Raw genomic sequence first — 17,914 nt, 5'->3', positions numbered from 1 at the left:
CATAGTTTGCATCCTGGTTAGTTTAGTAAGTTAATTTCCATTTCTTCCTTTTGAAGGTTTTGTATTGCTTAATTTGGAATCGTTTGTGGGTCTGTCCAACAAGCAAGACCATAGAACAGGTCAACATGGCAACGGTACAGTTTTCAGACTTCATTGAGCAACCTTTCACAAATGTGGGTTCTGAAATGGCTCCAACAATTGCAATAATGAAAAAAAAAATCACAAAAATCGTCCTGGAAACAGTTCTGGTTCAGCAGCTCGTATTTCCATCTTCTTTCAAATGTGAACGCGTGTTTAAAATGCGCACAGTGAAACCGGTTCTTGATTCAAAACAAACATTACAAATCTAATTCCAATCCTTTTTATGCTAAGTGAGTTATTTCCCCACGATCATTTGGTTCATCGTTATGCCACTTGTAGAAGCGCGAGTCGAGCGCTCGCACCAGTGGCCTCCCTGTTTGGTCTTTCGCGTAACAACAAGATTAAGTTCCCGACGAGGCTTTGGTGCTGTTGGTGAATGTCATATGCAAAGTTAACCTCTGGAGGCCCCGCTGGATCGCAGCCAGAAGGACGAGAGCGCACAGGCACTCTCCGCGATGACGAAAACTGGCAAAGTCCCCAACCTTTCGAGCCGCACCGGCCAGCGGGGGACCGGGCGAGTGTGCACTCCATAAATCTAAGGGACAGGGAGGATTACGCACTGGAAAAGTTACAATGGTGTGTTTTTGGAATATCAATTTTGAAGTTTCAGTAGTTCTACGAGATTATATGTGTTGTTTGACAGTGGTTCTCAAACATTTCAATAATCAGGTAGAATATTATTACCAGATTAGCAGAAAAATACACTGAAACAAGGCAAATGATCTGGGTCAGTGGTGCTACCAATCTACCAATGGTGCTAGTTTGGCTTCTTTAGGTGGTAATCAATGTCATCAGCGAGTTTAGATTCTATTCATTGCAATACATTTTTGCATGATGTCACCTCCACAAGACAACGCTAGCTTAAACTAATCCAAACTAACTGTATACCAGACCCTAATTCTAACCTTAAAGAGACGAGATGCAAGTTGGTCATTTTATACTCACTACTGCCACCTCAGGTCACGCGTAACTGCAGCTTCTATATTAAGCTCGTGCATGACGGCACTTCGGACCCGAAGTAACAACTTTCTGAGTGACAGTGCAGGATTTTAGAGGCAGTGGTGGTGAATATGTCTGAGCTCATTCTACACATCAGGACATGGCTGGAACATGTAAGGGGAGGACGTATAGACCCTTCAAGGATGTGAAGTTTTCCAAACTAACCCTAACCACCTTAGCCCTAACCCTAAGGATAGTGGAGTTTACAAAAGGTGTCTTGCAGGTGTGAGCATGAAGTGGACAGAACCAAAAACACATCGATAGTATGTGAGTTTTGTGATTCATAATCCTGTCTGAATATTAACGCCGCTGATTCGCCCTTCGCAGATTGGTTTACTCCGCTTCCTGTTTGCTTGCATATGTTCTGCTCTGGAAATGTAGTTGATGCCGACTCCTACCAGACTCAATCACTGGTGCAGTGACTTTGGATTTGATCTAGATCCAGCCTGATGATTTGTAGAAGGTCAGTTACTTTATGAGGTGGTACTTGATGCGAACGGTTTGAGAACCGAATCTGGGTCTGATAGTTCAAAACTACCGTAAATGCTCTAATATAGGCCGGGGCCTTTATTTACTCAAAGACATCTAGGACCAGGCCTTTATTGGAACCAGGCCACAATTGGAGACAGGCCTTTATTTCTATTTGAGCAAAACGGACGACCAGGAAAATGAAGAAAAACGAGATTTGTGTCCATTTGCACCTAAAATATTAGGTTCATTTATTCAATTGTTCATTTCAAACCCTCTCCCAGTGGCTGGAACATTGACGCCTTTTATGTTGTCGGGACAACAGGAAGTGTTTCGTTGCTGTTAGCGGAGCTTTGACATCAATGTCACTGCAGGTTTCAGTTTCGTTTTTACCGCTCACCGGATTATTTGTTGTTATCTTGTGTAAAAGGCGAGTTTAGACGGAGCGTTTGTGTTTGTGATCGATCATGAGACTGACCCGAGAGAAGACGAGACGCTCGCGCTGATGGGAGGAGTTATTTTGAGGCGTGGGACTGACCTGCACACGGAGCAGCTGGACGGGCTTTGAAGACGTGATGGAGACTTTATTAAAACCCTGGAGGGTCTCACAACATTTGTTGGTTGCCCTGTTTCCAAACATAATCACAGGAGGTTTGAAAAGTGGCTAAATCTGTGTCAAAGTTACGCTCGGATCAGCTCCTCCGCAGCGTCCCCCTCGGCCCGGGTTCCCGTTTGTTACTTCCTGCCCGTGAGTTTTCATTTACACCAGTATGAGACAAATTCCTAACATGGGGAATATTTCTACCGCTGTAGTTTCTAATAAAAGCCCCGGCCTGTTTTAGAGACCGGCTTTAATTTGCCTCCGCCAGCCGCGAACCCGGCCTCTGTCAGAGACCCGGCCGCTAATGGAATACAGGCCAGTATTAGAGAATTTGCGGTACTCAAAGAGTAAGGGAACTCAATTCTCGGGCCTTTCTGTGTAAACTCAAACATGTCTCAGTTTCCTCCCAAAAGTCCTGCCCCCCCTTCAATTACTCACTAGGTACTCCTTATCAAGGTACTAACTCAGGTGGCAAAGATGGGTAATGTCACCTTTAGTGTCACAGAGGGACGGCAGAGGACAAAAATCTACAGGTATTACAAGACAAACTCTCTACAGTCAAATCATCCTCGACAGTGTTTTATTCTGCGTCCTTGAAAAGCCGCTCTCACACAAAGAGAATAATAAACACGAGATGCTGCGGCCTTTAATTGCGCTGATAGCTGCTGATGTCCAGTTCATAAACATCGCGAGTGAAATACTACCTCTGGATTTGCACAAGGAGAGCGCCTGCCCCTCTGTCGGGTGGCCCAGCGTGAGGACAGCCAAGAATCCCATTGAGAAATTAGCAGGTCTCCAGTGCTTTTCTGCTTTAATGAATAATTCAGCTGTCAGGGTGAACTAAGGGCGGAGAGACCTTGAACGCCACTGACTCAGCACTCTGCACCCAAGGGTGACACGCGAAACCGGAGTATTTCCTGCTGGATAAGAGCCTAATGCATGTCCGCTATACACAGTAGAGCTGAACAATGTGGGCAAACAATGTACAGGCTATAGCTGCGATTTGGAACAGAGCATTAATGAACTGTTTGTAGGTCTAAATTACAGGCATAGTCGGAAGAAAGAAAGAAAGAAAGAAAGAAAGAGAAAGAAAGAAAGAAAGAAAGAGAAAGAAAGAGAAAGAAAGAAAGACAGACAGAAAGAAAGAAAGACAGACAGAAAGAAAGAAAGACAGAAAGAAAGAGAAAGAAAGAGAAAGAAAGAGAAAGAAAGAGAAAGAAAGACAGAAAGAGAAAGAAAGAGAAAGAAAGAGAAAGAAAGAAAGACAGACAGAAAGAAAGAAAGACAGAAAGAAAGAAAGAGAAAGAAAGAAAGAAAGAAAGAAAGAAAGAGAAAGAAAGAAAGGGCAAAAGAAAGAAAGAAAGAAAGAAAGAAAGAAAGAAAGAAAGAAAGAGTGCGCTTTGCTGAGAGAAACGCTGAAGAAATTATTTTTTGTGTTTTTCGAGTCCACACCCTCCACATTTTCCCCCAAAATGGCTACTACTGGGCATAACTGGAAATATACTTCGAGCATTTGACATAAATCATCTTTAAAAGAAAGAAAGAAAGAGAAAGAAAGAAAGAAAGGGCAAAAGAAAGAAAGAAAGAGAAAGAAAGGGCGAAAGAAAGAGAGAAAGAAAGAGAAAGAAAGGGCGAAAGAAAGAAAGGGCGAAAGAAAGAAAGAAAGAAAGAAAGAAGACCATATTGGATGTTTATTTCTCCATTGAGATGTAAAAGTTGATTCCAGGACACGAGCCCCTGGGAGGCTGGTCCACGGGGCTTAAAGGGAACATCTGTTTAACTACTTACAACAAATCTGCTACTCCTCTTCTCTGTCAAATTATTTTTATGTATTTTTATTTTTTATTTATTTGACAATAACAGACATAAAAGACAAACTTATACATTCCACAAACAAAAATGACAATGGACAACAACAAATGCCCTAAAAAGACCAAACACACCTTCCCACATATTGATGCCACACCTGTCGACAAGACAAGACAAGACGGACAAATCATCACGCAGACATTCATCATTTGTTTAACTTATTTTCACATTTTCCATAAAGGCCATGAATTCTATATATTTGTTTGTTTTAGCGCAGACCATACTAAGTTAAATATGTTCGGGTGCTCTTCGCTCAAGTCTTTATCGAGCTGAAAACAATTTTGTTTCCGCACCTTCCAATTCATAAGGATAGTGCGCTTTGCAGAGAGAACCGCTGAAGAAATTATTTTTTGTGTTATTCTGGAGTCCACACCCTCCACATTTCCCCCCAAAATGGCTACATAACTGGAAGTTTACTTTGAGCGTTTGACATAAAACGTCTTTCATTTTTCCCCAAATGTTTTTCACTTCAGGGCATTCCCAAAGCAGATGGATAAGGGTCCCAGTCATGCCACAGCCACGCCAACATAAATCTGAGGCACTACTATTCATTTTATGTATTTTCTGTGGGGTCATGTGTGATCTGAATGGAATCTTGAGTTGTATCAGCTTGTATCTCACGCATTTTGAGCTGTAATTTGACTTGTCTTAGTATGGTCTCCCACTCTTCTTCGGTTATATTTGTCTCTAGATCCTTCTCTGTCAAATGAACAAAAAAAAAAATGGCTTCCTAGAACAAACTGTGGGAATATTTACTATTGATCTGATATGTTGAGATTGCTGTCTGTGTACTGGAGTTTTCCATCACCTGCTGCCAACTATAGGATCATTAGTGCTGCTGCTGCTGACGAAGCTTCTTGGACTAAAAGCTGAAACACTTAAACCATAGATTACGGCGTGACCTTTGTCTGCGTTGTCAATACCGGCACTTGTTATCTGCACCAACAACGCGGTATTTGATCCAATTAAAATCTGTACGTAACTCTACAGTCAGCTTTATTATCCTTTCTACCACGTGGAGAGTACAGAGAGCTCTCAAAACATCGGTCCAAACCTGGCGATATCTAAAAATACTCTACGGGAGGAGGTGGAGGAGGGGGGGCTTCCTGTCAGCCTGCCGGATGAAGCTGTTCAACATTACACTGGATTCAGTAGAAAAAACAAACACATTCAGTGGCTGAAAGTGACTCTAGAGATAGTACGACGATAAGAATTTTTTCCATCCTTTTTTGGGGGGGTATTCAACTCATTTTTTTCAACTCACTTTTTCAACTCACTTTGTCATTTTTTAAAATCATTTCTTTGGTCATTTTTTGTCATATTTTTGTCACATTTTTTGTCACATTTTTTGTCATTTTTTTTGTCTTTTTTTTGGTCTTTTTCTGTCACATTTTTTGTCTTTTTTTTCTTCTTTTTTTTTGGTCTTTTTTTGTCACATTTTTGTCATTTTTTCGTCACTTATTTGTCAAAGTTTTCTCACTTTTTTGTCACATCTTCATCATTGTTTTCATGTCAGTTCTGTCGCTATTTTCACACCTTTTTTCCAGAAGCTTTTGGACTGGGGTAAAGCTGAACTGGAGAAAATGTCCTTGGTTATGGTGGGGGTAAGGGGTTAACCTCTTAACTCCCGCCTGAACCGAGAGCATTTTCTCCAGTTCAGCTTTACCCAAATCCTGTAGGCCAGTGTAACGCCTCATTTGAAAGCTAAGATCTACAAAACTCATCTAAATGGATCTTTTTCCTCACGTCATCAGATTTTTTTCCATCCTTTTTGTTTGGAGTTTGGAGTATTCAACTAATTTTTTTCAACTCACTTTTTCAACTCACTTTGTCATCTTTTTAGATCATTTTTTTTGTCTTTTTTTGTCATTTTTTGTCACATTTTTTTGTCTTTTTTAGTCATTTTTTTGTACATTTTTTGTCATTTTTTGTCACATTTTTTGTCACATTTTTTGTCATTTTTATGTAAATTTTTTGTCATTTTTTGTCACATTTTTGTCATTTTTTCGTCACTTTTTTGTCAATTTTTTTGTCTTTTTTAGTCATTTTTTAGTAAATTTTTTGTCATTTTTTGTCACATTTTTTTCATTTTTTGTCACATTTTTTTGTCTTTTTTTTGTCATTTTTTTTGTAATTTTTTTTGTCACATTTTTGTCATTTTTTCGTCCATTTTTTCCTCACTTTTTTGTCACATCTTCATCATTGTTTTCGTCTCAGTTCTGTCGCTATTTTCACACCTTTTTTCCAGAAGCTTTTGGATTGGGCTAAAGCCAAACTGGAGGAAATGTGCTCGGTTCAGGTGGGAGTTAGGGAGTAAACCTGGTTTCACATTTATCCACAGTTTGTATTCATGCATGTAAACACACCATGCTGGACGGTCGCCACTACAGGCTAATATTTGCTGTCCCAAAACTCACCCTCACAAACACTCTCTCATTTATCCTGGACCCTCTTGCATGTCTTTTTGTGTGGTGAGGAAAACCACGCGGATCACCAGGAGGAAACCAACAAACCGAAGTGAAAACATAAAACTCCACAAAGACAGAAAAGGCAACCGAGCTTTACCCAAATCTAAAAGCTAAAAAGAAAAGCATCAAAATAGCGAGAAAAAGAGGATGAAAAGTCAACAATAACGTGAGAAAAACACGGACAAAAAAATGATAGAAAAAATAGTTAAAAAAACAACAAAAATATGACAAAAATGTGGCGACGTGACCAAAACTTTCCATCACTTTTGTAGGTCTTAGCTTTCAAATGAGGCGCTACATTGTTGCTCTCCAGTCGAGAAGCTTTTAGATTTGGATAAAGCCCAGTCTAAAAAAACATGAATCTAAAAGGAATTCAGTGGAGTATGGTGTACCACAAGGATCAGTTTTGGGACCATTATTATTCATTATTTATATTAATGATTTTGCTTCTGCTTCTACGACCACCTTTCCCGTTCTTTTTGCTGATGATACCCAAGGCTGTGGGAACCCAGGGTGCTGAGGGCGCTGCAGTACCCCCTGGTGGATAACTTGCAAACTGCAGGCAGTATGAATTAATAGGAAATATGCACGGGAAAAGCGTTTTTGGGGTCAATTTTGTCCCTCAGCACCCCCTAGCTATAATATCTTCCCACGGCTCTGATGATACCAGTCAAAAAAATAATAATAAAAAGCCGAACTGGGGAAAATGCACTCGTTAACGTTAAGGCGGGGGGTAAGAGGTTAAAATATGTATTTGTGGAAGTGTCACAATTACGCTAATTTGGGCCAGGCTGGTCAGAGTCCAGGGCTGTTCTTCAGTCCCAGTCCACCCCTGGGTGAGAGCACGAACCAAAGTTTCCTCAATGTCCTTAAAACACTGACTCGGTTTAATGAGAACCTGCCAAAGCCGTGCATCATGGTGCGAGTTTGGCTCAAAGAAGAAACGGTTTGATGGAGAATTCAAACAGGTGTCATAGTGGTTAGTGAGCGGCACATCAGATGAAGGCACTGGGCTGTAAATAGCGCGGCAGACGGAGATGGACCATATGCCCCGAGGGCCGGCGCCAGCAAAGGCTCGGTCGGTGACACTTTTGGGACCGTCCCAGTAACAGCTCCTCTGGGACCCGCACAGTTCAGCATTCGTACACTTTGGTTTGATGAAGTTCTTTTGACCGCGCTTCTCCCATTCAAGGTTTGTTCGTATCAGGGATTATCAGCGTCTGGCTTCTGAAAGTGGAACCGTTTTTCACAGAATCCGAATAGATGTCAGGGTAAGGGGGGAAACGTTGGAATAGCTTGGTCATACTGTGAATTCAGGGAGTTTTCTGACTTCGTTTTTTGAGATCAGAACATTGCTAAACTTCAGGTAATCATCCAATGTGTTCTTACTTCTTTGCTTGGTTTAAGTGCACATGACAGGTTTTAATGCTTTTGAAAATATGACTTATATAGCAGGATAACATCAGTTGCATTATTATAATTTTTATTTCAGTGAAGCAGCAACTGACTCCAGCACACCAAAATAAAAGCACCAGCTTATTCATTAGTTCAGCAGTTCATTGGTTCAACTTTCTTTCTGCCTAATTATTAACCCCTTAACTCCCACCTGAACCGAGCACATTTTCTCCAGTTTGGCTTTACCCCAGTCCAAAAGCTTCTGGAAAAAAGCTGTGAAAATAGTGACAGAACTGAGACGAAAACAATGATGGAAATGTGACAAAAAAGTGAGAAAACATTGACGAAAAAGTGACGAAAAATTGAGGAAAAAATGACAACAAAAAAAGACAGAAATGTGACAAAAAATGACAAAAATGTGACAAAATACGACAAAAAAATAACAAAAATGTGATAACGGCGCAGCACCTACGCTAACCCCGGAAGTAGTGACTTTAGTAAATATTACTTTTTTAGCAGTAGTGCGGCATTTTTGGCTAATGAGTCTGAGAAATAAGTAGGTTCAGTAACTCTCAGTTTAGTTTCAGAAATATTGATGGTTGTTTTTAAAGAGGGGGTATTCTGCTTTTTTCAGTCACATAGCACCAGTCTATATCACACTACAATGATGACAAACCTTCTGTTGGTCTGTAAATGCAGTAAATTAGAATAACTGCCTTGTATAAAATGTCTCTCTCAAAATGGCTGTAGTGAATGTCTTGAAATAGGCCTCTGTCTCTTTAAGAACCTCTGAGCCTTTAGACACGCCCCCTCCACACGCTGTCTGTGGCATCAGTGGGGAGGGGGTTCTGCTGAGGAGCAGTGGTTGGTTACTCGGCTGGTGACGAAAGCTCGGAGGCGTCTCCAGGAGGTGGAGGCGTTCCTAGGAGGACTCAGGCAAACCTATCCCTAAAATGGCCGCCATCAGAGTTTTTACAGATTCCTCAAAAATACGTGAATGTGCCAAGGCAACACTTCAGGCAACTCATTTTTTTTTTTTATTTTTTTTTTGTCACATTTTTGTCATTTTTTTGTCAATTTTTATCACATTTTTGTAATATTTTGTCAATTTTTTATCAAATTTTTGTCATTTTTTTGGTACATTTTGGTCCTTTTTTGGTCATATTTTTGTAAATTTTTTTGTCAAATTTGTATCACATTTTTGTCACATTTTTGTCAATTTTTTGTCAATTTTTCGTCACTTTTTTCATTGTTTTCTCACTTTTTGTCACATTTCCATCATTGTTTTTGTCTCAGTTTTGTTGCTATTTTCACAGCTTTTATCCAGAAGCTTTTGGACTGGGGTCAAGCCAAACCTATCCCTAAAATGGCCGCCATCAGAGTTTTTACAGATTACTCAAAAATACGTGAATGTGCCAAGGCAACACTTCAGGCATGTTTTTAATGAGGGAATGACATAATAACATGATGTAAAGCTGGAAAAAGTCCATTTTGCATAATACCCCCCCTTTAACAAACATATAAGGAAGTGAAACTATAAACATCACAAAAATGGCCAAAGTAAAGAAAGCTGGGTACAATCTTTAGCAACATCTTAAATATAATTGTGTCTAATGTGTCATATGCACATTAAATTCCACCTTTTTTTGGTCAGTCCTGTCTTTGTGGTTCACATTTGATGAGAGCTACTGACCCTTTTTGCTGCGTCTTACATGTCACTTTCGAGCAGTGAACTGGCAATCAAAACGTGAATGGTAAAATCATTGGCAGCACAAGTGTCAAATACAGTAGAATAGATGCTAATAGTCTGTGGCTAATGTGGATTCATATTCCTGCAGTCATTATTAGCCTCTCGATTCTCCACAGCGCAGCACAGAGCCGGGCCCCTGTGTGTGTGTAGGTCGTCCTCCGAGGAGACACCGCTCCATCTGGGCCTAAGTAATTGGTCTGCTTCGTATTCAGCACTGTAATAGCCTGTAGCTATTCATATATGAACTAGTTACACGGACAATCAGAAGATGGCACGACCCGACACTGTATAAAATAATGCGGATCCGGAATATTGTTTAACTCCTGAGTAGATTTGTCACATTTATTTACACGCTAAGCCTAAATAACTTCAACATTTTTCTGATCTGTTGCAATATAATAGTTGACCAAAATGAAATAGATTGGCCGTGGGAACCCAGGGTGCTGAGGGCGCTGCAGCACCCCCTGGTGGATAGTTTGTGAACTGCAGGCAATATCAACCCCTTAACGCCCACCTGAACCGAGCACATTTTCTCCAGCTTTACCCCAGTCCAAAAGCTTCTGGAAAAAAGGTGTGAAAATAGCAACAAAACTGAGACAAAAACAAGGATGAAAATGTGAAAAAAGTGAGAAAACATTGATGAAAAAGTGACAAAAAATTTACAAAAATTTGACAAAAAAGTGAGAAAAATTTGACGAAAATTTGACAAAAAAAATGGACAAAAAAGTGATAAGAATTTGACAAAAAAATGTGAATAATTTGACGAAAAAGTGACAAAAAAGTCACAAAAATTTGACAAAAATGAGACGACTGCCCAACAAAAAAAGTGATGAAAAAAAATCTGATGTGAGGAAAAAGATCCATTTAGTTTTGTAGGTCTTTCAAATGAGGCGTTACACTGGCCTACAGGATTTGGGTAAAGCTGAACTGGAGAAAATGCTCTCGGTTCAGGCGGGAGTTAAGAGGTTAATACATAGGATTTATGCACAGAAAAAGTATTTTGGGGGTAAATTTTGTCCCTCAGCGCCCCCTAACTAAAATATCTTCCCACGGCTCTGCCAAGGGCACTTGTTGGAGCTGGAAACTGGGCCTGAACGGCTGCTGCCCACAAACAGTTGGTTCTCTTGGAGTTCAGTTTGTATCTGCAGCATTTGCTCGTACTTCTCTCCAGCCAAATCACCCGTGGTCCGATTTAAATTGGATAAATGGAGGCAGGCCGAGTGTCTGTTGTCATGTTATGTGCCGACTTTGTGGTGTGGATGGATAAATATAGCGACATAATCCTTGTTGTCACCAGAGGGTTGTGCTACTTAGTTGTATTTTCTCATGTTTATGTCCCTGAGTAACTAGCGTAGGCCAGATGTGGAGCCAGGCTCATGGTCAGAAACACCTGGCTGGAGGATTCACCTATTGTGCATGTTTTTTTTAGTGGTAGTGGAAATAAGAGTGCGAGGAGGAAACCAATGCAGACGGTGAGAAGATGCAAACTCCACACAGAAGGGCCCCGTCCAGGTGGGAATTGACCTGGATTATTGTTTTATTGTTTAACAATAAAGCAGAAAAAAAAAAAAAAGTTTCCCTTTTTGACTTCAGTGACAGGTACATACCATAAATTCTCTAATACTCATACCGGTGTAAATGAAAACTCACGTGCAGGAAGTAACAAACTGAACCCGGGCCGAGGGGGACGCTGCGGAGGAGCTGATCCGAGCGTAACTTTGACACAGATTTAGCCACTTTTCAAACCTCCTGTGACGATGTTTGGAAACAGGGGGAGAGTTGTGTGACCCTCCAGGGTTTTAATAAAGTCTCCATCGCGTCTTCAAAGCACGTCCAGCTGCTCCGTGTGCAGGTCAGTCCCACGCCTCAAAATAACTCCTCCCATCAGCGCGAGCGTCTCGTCTTCTCTCGGGTCAGTCTCATGATCGATCACAAACACAAACGCTCCGTCTAAACTCGCCTTTTACACAAGATAACAACAAATAATCCGGTCTGCGGTAAAAACAAAACAGAAACCTGCAGTGACATTGATGTCAAAGCTCCGCTAACAGCAACGAAACACTTCCTGTTGTCCCGACAAAATAAAAGGCGTCAATGTTCCAGCCGCTGGGAGAGGGTTTGAAATGTTAATTAATAAATATTATTTATAATATTTTAATATTATATTTATTTAATATTTACCTAATATTTTAGGTGCAAATGGACACAAATCTCGTTTCTCTTCATTTTCCTGGTCGTCCGTTTTGCTCAAATAGAAATAAAGGCCTGTCTCTAATTGTGGCCTGGTTCCAATAAAGGCCTGGTCCTAGATGCCCTTGAGTAAATAAAGGCCCCGGCCTGTATTAGAGCATTTACGGTAGTCACATTTACAGTATATAGTGCTTTCCTACCTACATTAGGCACTCAAAGCCTTTACATCAAAGACCCATTCACACAGTTACTCAGATTTACCCCAAGAACATTTTTACTTTTACCTGAGTAATCAATCGGGTCACTAGTTTTTTACTTTTACTTAATATAAACTTATGTTACTCTTACTTGAGTGGATATTTTGGCTTCTCTACCTCTGCATGTCACATTCAACAGTTGTGTGTTATCTTAAACTTCCCCTGAAAGTACCATATAGGTAGGTATTGGGTAATATCGTCAAAAAGCGTTCTCGATATATTTGCAAAGTGTTAAAAATGTGGTGCGTGTGATGCATTTGAAGTCAGTGGTTCCCGAGGAGAGATAAGACAAAGAAAGGAATTCTTGTGCAGAGAAGTCTCCAAATGATGTGTATTTGTTTGAAATAAATGCTAATTGGCCCTTGTTTTTATGCTTTAATTCCTTTCAAAGGGACCGCGGGTGTGGACTGGGGGGATGGGGCTTCTAGAAAACAAGTTGGGAACCCCTGGTTAACATTTTGCTTACAGAAAGAATTTTTTTGTTTTTGTTTATTTAAGTTTATTTGAATAGGGACAAGTATGTCACATAAACTCATGTTACTACAACATTTTAGCCAAAAGCTAATTCTCAATGTCCGTCCCCAGTTGGGCCTTTACAAAAAAATTAAACAATACATAGTTAAAACACATATAATAATACAGCACAACACTATATAAACACAGCAGAGCAGACGGTCAGTGGTCACATTTCTGACCTCTGATTAAAAAGTCTTTAAGTTAGTGTTTGAAAATCACCCAGTTTGACTCCCCCTGCAGGTCAGTGGGTGAACAGTTCCAGGCTTTAGTGCCTTGTACAGAGAAAGCTGATTGTCCAAATGAAGTGTTTCGTTTCGGGATCTGATAGTTCCCGTTCTGAGCTCCTCTAGTCCTTGAACCCACAGCCCTGAGTGGAACTATACACTCACTCAAGACCTGTGGGGCTGGGTCGAACATTTATGCTTCAGCTTCAGCTGGGAAAATGTGATAAAACTTTCAAAAGATAAAATGTTTGAATTCCTCAGACTGACACAATGATGTGATGTGAATGAACTTGACTTTGCTGTGAAATACAAGAGTGCAAAGAAATGACTCTATACCATAGGGCTGTGCAATTAATCGAAATTCGATTACAATTTCGATTACAACAGTCAACGATTACAAAATTATTAGCATAATCGCAAAAAATCGATTATAATTTTTTTTTTTCATTTTTTTTTTCATTTCAGGCCGCTGGGATTATTTTTCCTTCGCTTTTCACGTGCCACGGCTCATGCTTTTGTCAAAACGGCGCTGCGTGATGATGTCATCAGGCCGCGCTGCTCAGTTTGCTTGCGCAGGTGTGAGGGCAGGTGTGAAACAGGGACTTCTCTTTAATCAAGGCGTACTTGAAATCCTTTGTACTTTTATGACTGTCCAGAAAACGTAAAGTGTAGTGTTTTGATTAATAAATAAATAAAATAGAGATGGACTTTTTTTTTAAAGGCAACAAATAATCGTTTGAATAATCGTGATTTCGATTATGACAAAAATAATCGTGATTATTATTTTTTCAATAATCGAGCAGCCCTACTACACCTTATACTCCGCCGTCTCTTTTCATTGACGACATGCTCCATATTTGTAACCTCGTCTTCCAAACAACAATTTCCATATTACGTTGTAGACAATGTGCCGCACAGGGCAGGGACATCAGCGCAGCTATTTGAAAAGGAAAGAGAAAAGTCCCTCCCTAATGTGCAAAGGGACACCTGTGCAGCCGCTCTCTCCGCGCTGCCACCAGCAGTCTGCGGTTTGTCTCCCTTGTAAAAGCACCTATAATTACCTCGTATTAGAAGAAAGCCCCCCTCATCATGTGATCATTCCTCAACAAGATAAATACGGCGGCCGAGGCATTTAGAGACAATTGCTCTCTTCTCCGCGCCGAGGGCTTGGAGTGCTGTATTTGTCATGGTTTGAAGTGGTGTCTGAGACTAACCGAAGTACTGATTATTCAGAGCGGAGAGGAGCGGCCGCCCATTACCTCCCCGGAAAATAACAATGTGCGCGTGGCCCTCCTCTGTGGCCTTTCCCCGTGCAGGCTGCATGCGCTCGCCACTCTCTCAGACCCGACAAGCTCCGTGATTCACTCCCCGTCCCACACGCTCGACTCTCTCTTTCTGATTCTCCCCCCCTCGTCACAGCTCTCAACTCCGTCTCTCTTCCACACCGCAAAATACAAATTAACACCCAGTTAAGTTGAAATTATGAGCGTTCAAAATGTTGAGCCTGACTGGAGTTGCTTTTATTAGTTTATTTATTTATTTGCAGAGACTTATATTGGTTGTTCCAAACCAGCACTTTTCATGGAATAACTTGAATAACATCTGAATTTAAAGAGGGGGTATCATGCAAAATGGACTTTTTCATGCTTTACATCCTGTTATTATGTCATTCCCTCATTAAAAACATGCCTGAAGTGTTGCCTTGGCACATTCACGTATTTTTGAGTAATCTGTAAAAACTCTGATGGCGGCCATTTTAGGGATAGGTTTGCCTGAGTCCTCCTAGGAACGCCCCCACCTCCTGGAGACGCCTCCGAGCTTTCGTCACCAGCCGAGTAACCAACCACTGCTCCTCGGCAGAACCCCCTCCCCACTGATGCCACAGACAGCGTGTGGAGGGGGCGTGTCGGAAAGGCTCAGAGGTTCTTAAAGAGACAGAGGCCTATTTCAAGACATTCACTACAGCCATTTTGAGAGAGCAATTTTATACAAGGCAGTTATTCTAATTTACTGCATTTACAGACCAACAGAAGGTTTGGTCATCATTGTAGTGTGATATAGACTGGTGCTATGGGATTGAAAAAAGCAGAATACCCCCTCTTAAAGTCACTACTTCCGGAGTTAGCGTAGCTGCTGCGCCGTTAGCATTTATCTCCGCTAACCCGGCTGTTCCGATTTTGGTAAATATTACTTTTATAGCAGTAGTTACAGCATTTTTGGCTAATTGGCCTGATAAAAAAGTATGTTCAGTAACTCTCTGTTGAGTTTTAGAAATATTGATTGTGGTATTGAAGAGTTTTTTGTAGTTAGTAAACAAATGTATAGCCTGGACAGCCAGCCTCTCCTGCTTTCCGTTCAAACAGAAGAGAGTCTGGTGGTTTAAAACGTGGAAGACGCTCATGTCACGGATCATTCACAGCAAACTTTACAACTTTCTCACCAGTAATAAAATAGTTTTGTAGTTCACCTGTTGATGTGGAAGATGATGTTAAATGTCATGTTTTCACACACGCCGCCATGTTGGACGGATCATGCGTTTCTCTGATTGGTTAATCCACCTGCCTTCAGAACACAGAGATAACGTCGAACACCAGACTACACGTCTCTAATGAAGTCCCCTATCGCTCGTCAGCTCACCCAAACCGATCACAGAGATTTCCACCTCTCTGAGGGTCTGCGAGCTGGAGGAGAAATTGTTGTTTACTTGTGCGATTTTCACCAGATGTTTGACCAGTAGGCAAACAGCTGATGCATCCAGACGTTTAGCACCGTTTATTTCAATCAAGGGAAGCAGCGCTCTGTTTGTGAACGTTGTTTTTGCAGATCAAGGACGATTATTTATTTAAAGAGGGGATATTATGATTTTTTAAGGTGTTAGGTAATAATTTCAAACCCATCTTTATCACTATCTAACACTTTGTTGGATAGAAAATGCAATATTGAGGGGTTAATCTTTGGGCACATAAAGTGACATACAAAAACCCCTTTGCAGAATACACTATGATTGTAAACCTGCACTGCTAACACTGACACTTACATTTTTGTTAGTAAAAGTCTGTTTACTTATCATTTACGGTTTATACTTTTTGTCCCCACTAAGTCCTTGGCAGTCATTGTATATAACATACCACTACTTACTATTTAATTGTTTTTTTCCTCACATTTCCTGCCTATTTGCACACCCTGAGTGTTTCTAAGAGCTGAATGATATTATGATTTTTGCAGGTAGTAGGTAATAATTTCAAACCCATCTTTATCACTATCTAACACTTTGTTGGATAGAAAATGCATTATTGATCAAAAACCGCGGGATCAAAATATCCTGTAGTGTCACTTCTTGATTTTCACATGATCTCACCATAAGCCCCGCCCACCCCCTCCTCTTGCAAGAGATGGAGAGGTGAGCAGAGCACTGTTAATTTTGACAACATATTTTATTTTAGTTTAAGTCTTTTGACTAAAATCTTTTCCATTTTAGTCTAGTTTTAGTCGACTAAAATTGCAAGTAAATTTAGTCGACTAAATTTAAGACTAATTTAGTTGACTTTACATTTATGATATTCATGATAATCATATTTAATCTTGTTCCTCTGCTTCATGGGCTGCTTCCACATGAACAAAACTCAGAGCTGATCCTTTAGCAGAGGATTTAAATGATCTGAGGCTCTTTCAGACGGACAATAGAAGTTTGGATGATTTTAGTCTCTCCTTTTTTCATTTTTATTTAGTCTTATTTTAGTCGACTAAAATATCTGGACATTTTAGTCACAGTTTTAGTCTCATGAGAAACTTTTAATTTAGTTTTAGTCCAATTTTAGTCGTCAAAAATATCACTTTGACTAAAATTAAGACTAAATATTTTAGTCGACGAAATTAACACTGGAGCAGAGCACTTCCTGGATACGTAGGCCCTCAGAGCTGCCGCCAAGTATAGCCATTGGAGAAGATCCAAAGCTTACACAAATATGTGCAAGTGGCTCGAAACACAAGTTCTGGTAGGTTTTTGATGAGAGAACAACTTTGCACCCTTGTAAAAACTCCACAATTAGTCATCACCGATTGTACATTTTGCTCTTTACTTGTTAACTGTAAAACTGTTCCTCTCATTAAAGTGGTAGTCGTAATGGATAAGTAATGTGATAGTAATGCTTATAATTGACAGCCTGGGCCTAAAATTTACGTAATATTAAATAATTATTTGTTTTCTAAAGTACTTCCCTTCGCTGATCTCCACAACTAATCAGAATCCCAGGTGCCGCCACTTTGACCAATGAGATGAGCTTTCCTGTGAACCGGCCAATCACGAGGCTTCACTTTAACCCCTTAACTCCCACCTGAACCGAGCACATTTTCTCCAGTTTGGCTTTACCCCAATCCAAAAGCTTCTGGAAAAAAGGTGAGAAAATAGTGACAGAACTGAGACGAAAACAATGATGAAGATGTGACAAAAAAGTGAGAAAACTTAGACAAAAAACGGACAAAAAATGGACAAAAAACTGACAAAAAATTGACAAAAATGTGACCAAAAAATGACTAAAATGTGACTAAAAATTGACAAAAAAATTGACAAAAAATGACAAAAAAAATGACAGAAAGTGACACAAAATTATGAAAAATTTACAAAAAATTTACAAAAAAATGATGAAAAAGAGGCAAAAATGTCACAAAAAATTGAGAAAAAATGGAGAAAAAAATGACAAAAAAATGACTAAAAAATGATGAACATGTGACAAAAAGTGACAAAAAATGTACTATTTGACGAAAAAATTACAAAAAAGTTACAAAAATTAGTTGAATACCCCCCCCCAAAATTGATGGAAAAACAAGAAATGGCCAAAAAATGCACGGAAAAATGACAAAAAAATGACAAAAAAGTGATAAAAATGGACAAAAAATGGACAAAAAAATGACAAAAAAAATGACAAAAAAGTTACAAAAATTAGTTGAAAACCCCCCCAAAAATGATGGAAAAAAAATCTGATGACGTGAGGAAAAAGATCCATTTTGATGAGTTTTGTAGGTCTTTCAAATGAGGC

This window comes from Gobius niger, assembly GCF_951799975.1.
Source record: "Gobius niger genome assembly, chromosome: 6".
Lineage (NCBI taxonomy): Eukaryota > Metazoa > Chordata > Actinopteri > Gobiiformes > Gobiidae > Gobius > Gobius niger.
Note: the sequence above shows the minus strand (reverse complement) of the source record.